Raw genomic sequence first — 14543 nt, 5'->3', positions numbered from 1 at the left:
TCCTTGTCTCCATTTGCGTCAGATTACTAACGCATCACTGAAGCACCGCAAGCAATATCTCAGCATCTCAAGATTAATTAACCTAAAGACCTTCAATATAATTCTAAAAAATAGACATCTATTCACACGGAATGGTAATGCAATTAGAATTAACATGAGTATTTTACTAAAAGATACTCTAGTGCAAACTTGTGTCTGGTTGTAGCACATAAACATTGGTTAAATGCGTTTTATTATATTTTTTTTTAGCATGAATGTGTCTTCAATTATTGCCAATAGTCTATTTCAGACCTGGGCATTTTATGTGAGTTTGTGGTAAAGATGTAACAGTGACGCCTATTAATTTGTGATACAAAATACAATTACATGCCTTTTATTTTAATGGCCACTATTGTTTTCCTTTATTAACGTCATCAGTGCGCTTATGCAAGTCAGCGATCGTGTTGGACAGCCTCCAAGAAATTAGCTTCTAACCCCTTAAATATGTCAACTAACGTTACAAAAAGAAAAATTGAGGCAGAATGTAGAGATATCCGGACCCAGACCCAGACCCACATCCTCTCTCAGTGATGATCATTTGTGTGATGTCTTTCGCACATCCACCTCAGATACTGTATTCAACCTGATTTCAGTGCACTTGTTCAAGCCCAAAACAGGATTTCTCTCACTGCACACTAAAAGAACCGAGGTAAACCAACAAAAAAACACTGGGTGCAGTTATTTCTTTTTTTTTTTTGCATAAATGTATGTGATGTTTAATGTGAAAACTAGTTAATAAAGTTAGGATGCTATTTTAAAAAGGTAATAAAAAAGGCACATTTCTTATTGTTTTTTTTTTTTTATAAATGTTCCTTTATTAGTGCAATAATTCTGACCACTGCACATGTTTGATGTACTGTTTGATTGACTGTGTGACATATTTGGTTTACTGTTCTTTATCCATGTGAGGTGATTCTGCAATTTCACGTTAAGTTTTAATGCTAGTTTTTTGGCAAAAGTTGAAATTTTTTTTAAACTGTTTTTGAGATTATTTTATATATATATATATATATATATATATATATATATATATATATACAGTGAGGAAAATAAGTATTTGAACACCCTGCTATTTTGCAAGTTCTCCCACTTAGAAATCATGGAGGGGTCTGAAATTGTCATCGTAGGTTCATTTCGACTGTGAGAGACATAATCTAAAAAAAATAATTCCAGAAATCACAATGTATGATTTTTAATTATTTATTTGTATGATACAGCTGCAAATAAGTATTTGAACACCTGAGAAAGTCAATGTTACTATTTGGTACAGTAGCCTTTGTTTGCAATTACAGAGGTCAAACATTTCCTGTAGTTTTTCACCAGGTTTGCACACACTGCAGGAGGGATTTTGGCCCACTCCTCCACACAGATCTTCTCTAGATCAGTCAGGTTTCTGGCCTGTCCCTGAGAAACACGGAGTTTGAGCTTCCTCCAAAGATTCTCTATTGGGTTTAGGTCTGGAGACTGGCTAGGCCACCCCAGAACCTTGATATGCTTCTTACAGAGCCACTCCCTGGTTATCCTGGCTGTGTGCTTCGGGTCATTGTCATTTTGGAAGACCCAGCCTCGACCCATCTTTAATGCTCTAACTGAGGGAAGGAGGTTGTTCCCCAAAATCTCGCAATACATGGCCCCGGTCATCTTCTCCTTAATACAGTGCAGTCACCCTGTCCCATGTGCAGAAAAACACCCCCAAAGCATGATGCTACCACCCCCATGCTTCACAGAAGGGATGGTGTTCTTGGGATGGTACTCATCATTCTTCTTCCTCCAAACACGTTTAGTGGAATTATGACCCAAAAGTTCTATTTTGGTCTCATCTGACCACATGACTTTCTTCCATGACTCCTCTGGATCATCCAAATGGTCATTGGCAAACTTAAGACGTACCTGGACATGTGCTGGTTTAAGCAGGGGAACCTTCCGTGCCATGCATGATTTCAAACCATGACGTCTTAGTGTATTACCAACAGTAACCTTGGAAACGGTGGTCCCAGCTCTTTTCAGGTCATTGACCAGCTCCTCCCGTGTAGTTCTGGGCTGATTTCTCCCCTTCCTTAGGATCATTGAGACCCCACGAGGTGAGATCTTGCATGGAGCCCCAGTCCGAGGGAGATTGACAGTCATGTTTAGCTTCTTCCATTTTCTAATGATTGATCCAACAGTGGACCTTTTTTCACCAAGATGCTTGGCAATTTCCCCGTAGCCCTTTCCAGCCTTGTGGAGGTGTACAATTTTGTCTCTAGTGTCTTTGGACAGCTCTTTGGTCTTGGCCATCTTAGTAGTTGGATTCTTACTGATTGTATGGGGTGGACAGGTGTCTTTATGCAGCTAACGACCTCAAACAGGTGCATCTAATTTAGGATAATAAATGTAGTGGAGGTGGACATTTTAAAAGCAGACTAACAGGTCTTTGAGGGTCAGAATTCTAGCTGATAGACAGGTGTTCAAATACTTATTTGCAGCTGTATCATACAAATAAATATTTTAAAAATCATATATTGTGATTTCTGGATTTTTTTTTTTAGATTATGTCTCTCACAGTGGACATGCACCCACGATGACAATTTCAGACCCCTCCATGATTTCTAAGTGGGAGAACTTGCAAAATAGCAGGGTGTTCAAATACTTATTTTCCTCACTGTATATATATATATATATATATATAAATTATATTTTCCACATTTTCTCATTGTTTAATTTACTGTTTTTTATAGTGGGATATCATATATATTGGAACTTACTTAAGAATATTATAAGCAATAAGTATATATTAAATATATTATATATATTCTGGTCCTTTAAAACCATTCTAATTTCTTAAATAGCCCTTTTGGAAAAATTATTGCTCACCCCTGGTCTATTCTCTTCATTTCATAGCTTTTCTCTTAGTTGCTCTGCTTCCAGTAGTGTATTTTTATGTTATGTTTATTTTAAATTTGATCACATTTCAGCAATCATGTGTTGCCAAGGTCAAAGAAATCTGCCTTGAGGCATTCAAAATCAGAACTGCGGCCACCTGTAGCTTCAAATACATGACAATGAAACTGTTGCTTTTAACAATCGGATTCCGAGTTGGTGACACCGGGGTCACCTAGCAGGCGTACACTAACGCTGGTATTTGCACATCCTTTGATTTTGTCAGAGCTTGTGAACCGCATCTGTAACAAACTGCACAAGATCAATTATATTTATGTAGATTTAAAAGCTGTTTTATTCCACGATGGCTGAGAGAAAAGAAGAATTTTATTTGGTTGCATGTACACTAACAAGCACCATTTCAAGATGGACTTTTCAAGAAAAGCTGGAAAGTTTCTATTAAAACTATAAAAAATAGTTCAAAACAGTTGTTAAGCTTTTTAAAGAACCATTCATGCTTTTGCTTTTTATTTCCCAAAGGATTTGCATTAAAACACACAATTTGCCTTCATTTCAAATCCCCAGGAAAACTTTTTCCAAAGATCAAAAAACAATACATAAAACAATAAATTAAAGGCAGGTATGAGAATATTGTAAAGGTTGATGTTACTTGCTTTAGTTTTACAAATCATTTTGTGGAATTTTGTCATGTATTGTCGTATAATGTGCAAGTTATATATATATATAAAAATAACAACAAAAATTTAAACCAAGAACAATAAACATGAACAGTGGACAATGTAAGACAAAAACATATTCAGACTACAAACAACAATTTCAACATAGGCGTGAGAGATAACTGAAACGTGGCATACTGGGGCTGATATATATTGTAGTTCTACACCCATTTTGTAGTTCTACACCCATTGGTGCAACCATGACATCTTTTCACATGGATAAATTTGACTATAAAAGGCAGAAGTACAATTAAAGGTCAAAGCCTTTAACCTTTGTACTTAAAATAATAACGTGAAAAACAGTGGAAAATGTTATAAAATGTAAGTTATTAATACAATAATATCCACTGCATTTAGTATGCATTTGCAAAAAAAACAAAAAAACGAATCTCATGTTCGTCATTTCTCACACTACCTTTCTGTGAGCATTTGTTACGTGGAACCCTTGGGTATACGTTACTGTGGTCCAAATAATTAGTGTCGCTGTATTTGACAAAGTTTAAAACTAAAGTTATGCGCACTCCTGACGTAACCTTAATCTTAAAGATTTTATCATTTAAATCTAGATGCTATATCTATCCCTGATCCGCTAAGTGTATTGATGCTTGTCCAATTTAAAAGAGTCTTTTAATTTACAACTATGCTTAATCCTAAATAATTGGCCTATACACAGACTACTCAATATGCGGTATATAAACTCACCGATGCTGTGAATGCCGCAAATTATTCTGATTGACAGGAGGAAAAGGAAAGCTTTTCACTTTTTACTACCACATCAAGTCGAATGACGCTCCTCTAGACTCCCAGTCGGGGACACTCTGCATGGCCGGCATTAAAACTGATTATAGAATCACATCGTTGTTGCTTTCATTCCTTTTTTTTTAAATCCACAAGAATAAACTTCAGTAAACTTTGCAGATAAATAAAAAAAACTTGCAGTTGACCTGATCCTTATCTTGAAAATGTATGTGTTAATTGTTACCCATACATGCAGTGGTTGCAATTCAAATGAATGATTATTGCTCAGAAAAAGGAAATAAACAAAGATATGCTTGATTAACCATGTCTGTGTAATTGGACCTGTGCTTCTGGCATGAGCGATTTTAATTACGCCGAGAGAATTCTTAATTTTCCTCATTGTCCCTCTCATTAGAAGAGCCTCATCCTTCTGTCATGGCTGCAGGCCATACGTTAGCTAAGCCAAAGAGCATGACTCCACTTAGGCAGCATTGAGAGTGCAATCAGGCTGTAATGAAACAGAGCCACGGGGTGGAGAGCAGGCAGGAGAAGCTCGCTGCGCTCTTCACATTACCGAGCAGCCAGCATGACATCCTGCACTCTCATCAGCACTGTTTACTATCGCTATTGGACAACTGGAATTGTGGTCAGGGCAGAGGTATTAAAGTTACTGCAAGTTTTATGCCTTAGCTATAATTAATTATAGGCCTAATGGAAAATAAATAGCTAAAGATAAAAGAGGAAAAACAGCTTCCACAATCTCCCAGACTTTATTTATCGGCCCTTCCCTTCAAACATACGCACCCATGCTGCTTAGCAAAAAGAAAAAAAGAAAGCGACGAGAAAAGATACAGGGAAAAACAGCAAGCACTAACACACTTAAAAAATAAAAATGTGTTCATGTTATCATCGATATTGCTAGTCTGAAGTAAAGAATTCTATTAGGTAGCATGTTAATTAGTTGAGATGCTTCTAGCTAGCAAATGAAGGACTGTCAAAAATGTATATTATACAATATTATAGTGTAAGTGTAGGATTATCTAGCTAGCTTGCATGTTAGCACATCAATGGCCTTTTCAGAAGTTCAGCCTGAATGGTTGGAGCTTTCAAAAAAGCTGAAATAACTCAGATAAACACTCTGTACAATTGTGTTACGCAGAAAAGCATCTCAGGATACATAACATGTTGAACCTTGAGATGGATAGGCTACAACAGCTGAAGACCACATCCGGATTTCACTTCTGTCAGCCAAGAAAACAAAACTGAGGCTACAATGGAGCCCGGCTCACCAGAGTTATACAGAAGTAGAGAAAAAAAACGTAGCGGGTCTGATGAATCCAAACTTTTGCTAAGACTCACATATAACAGGGTCAGAGTTTAGCACCAACAGCATGAATCCATGGATCCAACCTTCCTTTTTTTAACAATGTAGGCTGGTGGAGGTGGTGTAATGATGTGGGGAATGTTTTCATGCCACGTTTTAGGTCTGTTCAAACTAATCAATTATCGCTTGACTATGAATGACTATGTGAGTGTTTCTGCTGATCATGTGCATCCGATCATAGCCACAATTTACCATCGTCGAATGGCTAACTTCCAGCCTGAAAATGCACACTGTCACAAAGCAAAACTAGTCTCCTCCTCCTTTCCTGAACATGACAATAGGTTCAGTGTTCTTTGGTGGCCTTTCTGGTTACTTTGGTTTGAATCCAGAAAAACACCTTTGAAATATAGTACAATGGAAAATTCACAGCGGGATAGTGCATCTCAAAAAGCTGCAGGAATTCTGTGATGCAATCATTTCAACATGGACCAAAGTCTCAAAGGCATGTTACCAATTTCTTGTGAAATGCATGCTATGAAGAATTTTGAAAGCAGTGGGTCTGCACAGTATTAGTATAATGTTTTTGATATTTGCCTTTAACTAGGGAATACCTTTAAATGTGTTTATGCATTGAATTAGTTTGTTCAGTGGCTATAAATCTGCTACTAGACGTGTTCTTTATAGCATTAGATTTTAAATGAAGTGTGTTACGTAGCTACAATAGTTTGCTTGGACCAAATAGTTGCAAATGAAGAAGATTGGAAACACACTTCAGTATAGCTGAAAATAGAGCATGTTCAGAAACAATATCTTCATATAATTGTTTGCATTTTCCACATTCCACAGTCAAAGCACAGTCCGCTTTGCTTTTAATTTTAATAATAATAAAATGTCAAGATCGCTGTCCTTTTGTGTCAATTGTTCATTAAGGTGACATTGTACACTACACTTCAGTCATGAAATATTATATAGTATGAGGTTTTTCTCCCAAATGGTTTTGATATGAGGATTTCATATGAGTAGGAATAAATGAAAATAGTATGAGGGAATATAAGTGTGTTAAAATAGATAATAATAATAATAATTTATAATTATAATTATTTTATTTATTAATAATATATATATATATAATTATTCTTTTTTTAATCATCCATTATTCTCTTAATAAAAAATATTCACTGATATTTTTATATTCTACTCATTTCTTGCAGTTGCCTACCTCTGTATATTTCCCACACAAAATGATTCAAAAACATACACACTATGCTCTACTGTTTAACACATTTAGGCTAAATTAGATTTTTCTTTTCTTTTCCTTTGAGACTTAAACCTGAAACAATCACAGAAACAGGAGTTCTTCTCCTCGAATACATTTTGTGATTGCTGTCAGAATTTAAAGAAAGTCAAGTGCCCCAGCTACTTAACCCGATTTCAATTAAAAAATCTCATAGTGCAGCTCCAGTAAATATAAAAATTATTTGTTGTTCCCATAATGAAATGTCAAACTTTTGGATCTTTAAAAAACAAGAGAGAGTGAAAGAAAGTGTGAAAAATAAAAGAAAGGAAGTGTGCAGACTGCTACCAAACCCAACTCCAGCGGTGTAAAAAGCTGGTAATTACTATCTCAGAGTTTGCTGTGTATTACCTTTCACTTAGACCTGATAGTGTGAGTGTATTGTTGCTAAAACAGATTTGGGAGTAGAGATAAACAAACGAATCAGCCGACATATTAAAAACATCTTAAAAGTGGCATCTCTTTCTTTCACCATCTGCAAATCTTCCAACGCTAAAAGCCTAAATAAAACTTCTACAATTATTCTAGTGCCTCTACTAAACATGACATGATACACCGGCCAATTTAATAAACTTTATTTATATAGGATATTTTAATCGACATCTGCACCAAGCAGCTTAAAAAAAATCTGGATATAGATCTGGATGTTAAATCCATAATGAGCAAGCCAGAGATGATGGTGCCAAGAAAGAGCTTCCTAAGATAGTGGCATAGTGCGAATATAAATCATTACAATAGACAGGTGTGGAAGAGTAAAGGTGAACTACCAAGTGAGTTTAACTCGATCGCTTTTTTTATATTGTTATTGTTTTATAGTATATACTATAAAACAACTGCTATATATATATAACTATATATAGTACAGACCAAAAGTTTGGACACACCTTCTCATTCAAAGAGTTTTCTTTATTTTCATGACTATGAAAATTGTAGATTCACACTGAAGGCATCAAAACTATGATTTAACACATGTGGAATTGTATGCATAACAAAAAAGTGTGAAACAACTGAAAATATGTCATATTGTAGGTTCTTCAAAGTAGCCACCTTTTGCTTAGATTACTGCTTTGCACACTCTTGGCATTCTCTTGATGCCTACTTTGAAGAACCTACAATATGACATATTTTTAGTTCACTTTTTTGTTATGTATATAATTCCATATATAATTCCACATGTGTTAATTCATAGTTTTGATGCCTTCAGTGTGACTCTACAATTTTCATAGTCATGAAAATAAAGAGAACTCTTTGAATGAGAAGGTGTGTCCAAACTTTTGGTCTGTACTGTATATATAATATATATAAACTTTTGGTCTGTACTGTATTTACTGTATTTTACTGTGTATATATATATATATATATATATATATATATATATATATATATATATATATATATATATATATATATATATATATACACACATGTAATATTACAGTTATAGATAATATACTATATTATATACAGTATTATTATAGTTATTACTGTTATTTCTGACTGTAATTTTTGTTATGTACTGTATATGTATGTTCTATGCTTTGGCAATACGAATGTTCATATTTGTCATGCCAATAAAGCAACCTTTCAATCTTGAATCTAGAACATTCAATGTTTCATTGATAGGTTTCCTAGAAAATGCAATTTGGATGGAAATTTGGAATCCAACTAGAAATGTTCTAAAAATTCTATGATTTATTTTTAGGATGTTTGAGCACAGTTAAAAATTATATACATGACAGAAGTCGGACAATCACGTGAACACAAACTCATACTCTGAAAGCATTGACAACACATGCCTCCACAACATAATGCTATCAGATCTCGGGGAAACGACGAATTACAAATCAAATTATTAGAAGTGGGGAAGAGGAAAGGGGGTAAAGATCCAGGCAAAAGAACAGCATGCTAAAGCTGACCACTCTTTATCAATTAGCAATACGACGAAGCATAATGAAATTTTCCCTTCAAGGATCGGGGAAATGGGTTCTATAGAATCTGGATAATTGCAAACTTTATTAGGAATCAACATGTAGAGAATTTTACAATAAAAGGGCTCTGAAAAACAACTCATTTTAAAAAGCTTTCTCCCAAAAGGGAGGATAAGTGAGAAAATGGTCCTGAAAGATCCATGAAAGAAAGGAGAAACACAAAAGACATACAGATTAAAAAAAAAAGAGATGAGTGAGTAGTAAGAGATTAACATAGTAAGTAGGAAAAGCAAAAAGGGAAAGAGTGATAAGAGGGATTTTGACTGAAAGAAAGAGAGAAAGAAATTGAGAGAGAAAAAACTGAAGAGAAGACCCCAGGAGACATGTCGTGACTATGGTCTCCCTGGCAGCTGCTACATGCATGTGTCTGCCCCAAAACAGAAGGAGAGCAGAGTCAGGTAAGTGCCAGTAAGCCCTCAATCCCTGTCTGATCCGCATTTTACATAATCCACATTCATTGCATCTAGTTGATTGTGTAGAAAACAATGAAGTAAGTCTGGCTGTCATACACCATGTGATATATACTACTAGGATCGATTATTTGACATTTTTACGGGGAAAAAAAACAACACAAATAATTTCATACTGAACTATAAAATACTTAAAGAGAATTTAATATATCGGTATTTACAATTAATATAAAAATCATTATCATATCTTCTGATAAAGTGTCAAATAGGACAAATGTTAAGAAAGCAATAAACAGTGTAGCAATTCATCCTTTTGTGCACATTTCAGTACCGGGATCCTTCTTCTACGCAGCCATAATGTTGTAATTGGTGCAGTATGTGGTCTGGCATTGTCATGTTGGAAAATGCAAGTTCTTCCCTGAAAGACACGACATCTGGATGGGAGCATATGTTGTTCTAGAACTTAGATATACCTTTCAGCATTGATGGTGCATTTCCAGATGCGTAAGCTGCCCATGTCACACGCACTCATGCAACCCCATACCATCAGAGATGCAGGCTTCTGAACTGAGCACTGATAACAACTTGGGTTGTCCTGATCCTCTTTAGTCCGGATGACATGGCATCACATTTTTCCAAAAAGAACTTAAAATTTTGATTCGTCTGACCACAGAACAGTTTTCCACTTTGTCACAGTTCATTTTAAATGAGCCTTGACCCAGAGAAAACGCCTGCGCTTCTGGATCGTGTTTAGATATGGCTTCTTTTTTGACCTATAGAGTTTTAGCCCGTAACGGCGAATGGCACGGTGGATTGTGTTCATCGACAATGTTTTCTGGAAGTATTCCTGAGCCCATGTTGTGATTTCCATTACAGTAGCATTCCTGTATGTGATGCAGTGCCGTCTAAGGGCCCGAAGATCACAGGCATCCAGTATGGATTTCCGGCCTTGACCCTCACGCACAGAGATTGTTCCAGATTCTCTGAATCTAGATGATGATAACTTCAAACTCTTTGCAATTTTTCTCTGAGAAACTTCTTTCTGATATTGCTCCACTATTTTTCGCCGCAGCATTGAGGGAATTGGTGATCCTATGCCCATCTTGACTTCTGAGAGACACTGCTGCTCTGAAAGGCTCTTTTTACACCCAATCATGTCCCCAATTGACTTAATAAGTTGCAAATTGGTCCTCCGGCTGTTCCTGATGTGTACATTTAACTTCTTCCATTGCTACCTGTCCCAACTTTTTTGGAATGTGTAGCTCTCATAAAATCGAAAATGAGCCAATATTTGGCATGACATATCAAAATGTCTCACTTTCAACATTTGATATGTTATCTATTTTCTATTGTGAATAAAATATAAGTTTATGAGATTTGTAAATTGTTGCATTCCTTTTTTATTCACAATATGTACAGTGTCCCAAATTTTTTGGAATTGTAATTTGTAAAAAGTTGCGAACTATCGAGGTTCCACTGTATATTGGGGAATATGTGGTACATTGTGTTTATCATATATTGTTATTGTAGAGTGATATTAAATTTAAACCTAATGACACTGCAGCATTTTTAGCCAGATGAGAAAGAACGCAGAGAGAGAGAGAGAGAGAGAGAGAGAGAGAGAGAGAGAGAGAGAGAGAGAGAGAGAGAGAGAGAGATGGATGGGGGATGTCTCATCTGGAGATGAGATACTGTCCACTAGACATACAGGTATTTGTGACTAATGTTCACAATAGAATTATTAACACTCTTCAACAATCATTTTCAGCAGCCTTATCACTTTTGCACAAAAAGCAGTTTGGAAAGAAAAATTGCTGGAGAAGATTAATATCTCCAAAGTACTCCGGCAATAGAGCAAAGAAAATGTGTTCAATTTTATTTCAGCAGGAGAGTGAACTCCTGGCTTATTAAGAAAATAAATATTATCTGTTCACACTGAAGAGTTTCTCTCTCTCTCTCCCTCTCTCTCTCCGTCCAATATATAAGTGTGATCTCAGTGATCATGACCATGGTATTTCATCTGGTGTCAGAAGGGCTTGAATTCTGGAATTGTAATGCAAAAGTCCCTGAATTTTACACAGAATGGTGTGAAAAACTTATGAAACCCCACTATTTTTGGATGGTCAGACTGGTTCAATCTGATGGCTGATATATGGAGACAGGGAAACCAAAAGACAGACAGACAAAGGTGTTGTGTTAAGAATGAGGCTTACGAGGAATTTATTCCTGGAAAGATGCAACCCTATAAAAACGATCAGAGAGAATCTCAGAGTGATGAAATGATTAAGCTTGCGCTGTGACATTTTGAGACAGAGGGGAGAGTCATAAATATAGACTGAATGAACAAGCTAAAAACAGCTGGCACATCTGCTGTCTGAAGGGCGACTACCATGGTGAGCTGCAGCTCACATGGAACATCAACATGAGAGTCAGTAAAAGGAGAGATACAGAGAGAGAGAAAAGGAGATGAGGGAGGTAAAAAAAGAGACCTAAGAAGAATGAAAGGCAGAGATATGGGAAGAGATGGCAACAAGAGCATCCTTGCCACAAGTGTAAACCTTTTATCCTTCATCCTCAGACGATTTCTATTCATCCTCATTTCTGCGCAGCATCTCCGGCAACTGAAAAGTCATCTCTGGCTATTCTTAGCCTGACCATTTCTCACAAGGATCCCCAGGCAAAAACGCAGACACAGGAATTAATACAAACACTCCTCACGGTGACAGCCGCTGACAGTCCCACAAGCCCTTTCTCCCTAGCCTATACTCCCATACGCCGCTCTCGGCAGACACGTGCACACGCTCATCACACTGAGATCTGTGAAAATGGCAGCAAACTCCATTTCTCACTTCCAGGAGTGTTCAATTGTGACTGTCCCTCACTGTCATTTGCTACACAAGAGTGATGTATTTTTAGCTTTCATCATCGCACCTTTATGTTGTGTCCGTACGGGCATGTCCGAACCACAGGCGTACCTCCCGTCGGGTGATTCTTAACAGAAACAGCCTGACACAGGAGGCGTGTGCTATAAATTGGACTGGACAAATTTAGCGAGTAGAATGATGCATGTGAACAAGCAGGCTTGTGGAAGAGTGGTTATATATGGATGCAGTAATCAATACACAGAACCACTAATGAACAGTAATTGTGGGCATTCGTTTCTCAGCACACCTACAGTAGCATGAGTTTTACAAAGCTAGCAAACAATCTGGTTTCTTCTTTCTAGTATACTTTAAATGGGTCTCTTTTTATATTATACTGGTTTTGTATTTAGCATAAATTAAGAGTCATAAGTTATGGCTAGAGCAGACATCTGCTTGTTAAACAGCTCTCCTCATACGTACCACAGAACATCCCAGACACAATCACTACCCAGCTGTCTGCTGATATTAGTTCTGCTATTCAGGTTGTAATGACAGTTTTAGAATTGCTTGTGTTGTTCTATTTGTAGGTTTTGATCTCCTGCCAATAGAAAAAAAAAGAAAGAGAAATGTAAAGCTATTACTGGAGCTTCCATTTGCCAGTCTGTATCATCGTAACAAGGGCATGCAACATGTTACTGCCAACTTTGTTAGCCTTGTTACCTTTAAAGTTCTCAGAAAATATGAATTTGCTGCTGTGAGGTGAGTCGCCAAAAAAGGTCTGTTCAACTTTTTAAAAATGTAAGCATTACTTTTATAAATAATAATAATAATAATAACAATTATAGTAATAATAATGACAATAATAATAATTATTATTATTGTCATTATTATTATTATGTGAATGTTTAGACATGTGTGTGTTGGCATCTTATCTAGGATGGTTTATTGCTGCTGGATCCACTGCAACCCTGGTATTATTATTATTATTATTATTATTATTATTATTATTATTATTATTATTATTATTATTATTATTATTATTATTATTATTATTATTATTAGTGGCAGTAAAGGTAGTGGCAGTTTTTGTTTGTACATTTGTACTGAGCGTCTACAAGACTTGTTTTTTTTTGTACAGTATAAAGGACTTTTGAAGTATTTGGCCTATAATGCAGAGTTTCATCTTCTACTATTATTCTACTCCTAATATAATGATTATTATTACAATAGTTTTTTTTTTTTTTTTATTACAATTATTATTAATATTTTTAATTATTACTTAAATTAATTAATGACTACTAGTAATTATTAAATATTACTATTATTACTTCTCGACTTCCCACTAAATCACGTTTCCTTGTTTTCCTACAGAAATATCCAAACACTGCAAGATAGCGGTATTTAAAAACATCTTCGTCTGGGTAACAGCTTCAACAATTATAATTATTTACTAGAGCACACTACATTAAAAGAAACAGTATCATCATTAATAGGCTATAAAATAACATTTGTATTTTATGAAGAAAATGGTTGTTTAAAGCACTCTGAACAAGAAACGTTCTGTTTAAATTACAAGACCAGAACCTTTTTTTTTTTTTGCTGCTCTATAAAACAGACTGCACCAGTTAACATGCACTACAGGATGATAAATTGGGTAAATTAGACAAAATAGATTGAAAAATGGTGCCTAATTACTGTGCAATGGACAACAAATTTAGTGCATGCCACTCATTTTATGTGTCCTGGGTGGGATAATGTATGTGTCTGCGTGTGTGTGCCACTACCCAACCTGAACATGCTCTGTGATATTTAAACTTTAAATGAAGGAGCAAACATAAAACATACAAAAGCTTGACCAACACCCTTCCTATCTTCCTTTCTTACTTTGTAGAGATTCTTGCTCAACATCATGGTTTCCTTTATTTTAATATATTGTCAAACAACTGTGTTGTTTTTTTAATATTGTGAAATCTTATAGTATAGATCTTTATTCAATCATATGTAAATAGGACATTCATAACATGCAGCATAAAGTCACAATGTGTATTTATTATATAGAGCATGTAGGGCACAAACTGTTCTAACAAATATATATTAATGCAAGTACAAAGAAATAATGAAATAAAGTTATTAAGATATGATAAAACTATATATAATATTACTGTAACATATAACACAATCTAAAAGCAAATAATTAGCGATCCATCTTTATATCTCCATCTGGAACAAGAAGTCCTCATCACCTTAAACAAAGTCTGTGATTAAATATGACTTGTTTAAATTGTTACAT

General features: G+C 35.5%; 2 protein-coding genes across 3 annotated transcripts in view; one reads left to right on the top strand and one right to left on the bottom strand.

Moving 5' to 3' along the window:
* The window catches only part of tex264a (testis expressed 264, ER-phagy receptor a), an 80293-nt gene that overhangs the window by 15901 nt on the left and 49849 nt on the right, over window positions 1-14543 (bottom strand). The gene's annotated exons all lie outside the window — the stretch shown is intronic.
* Window positions 7353-14543, top strand: part of LOC310715102 (craniofacial development protein 2-like) — a 367511-nt gene continuing 360320 nt past the window's right edge. The window contains exon 1 of the mRNA XM_083521316.1: window positions 7353-7363. The gene's annotated coding sequence lies outside the window, so the exon portion shown is untranslated. The remainder of the gene's footprint in view (window positions 7364-14543) is intronic.

Source organism: Silurus aristotelis (genome assembly GCF_946808225.1).
Source record: "Silurus aristotelis genome assembly, chromosome: 2".
In the NCBI taxonomy this organism is placed as follows: Eukaryota; Metazoa; Chordata; class Actinopteri; order Siluriformes; family Siluridae; genus Silurus; species Silurus aristotelis.
Note: the sequence above shows the minus strand (reverse complement) of the source record. Positions and strands in the feature narration are given on the sequence as shown.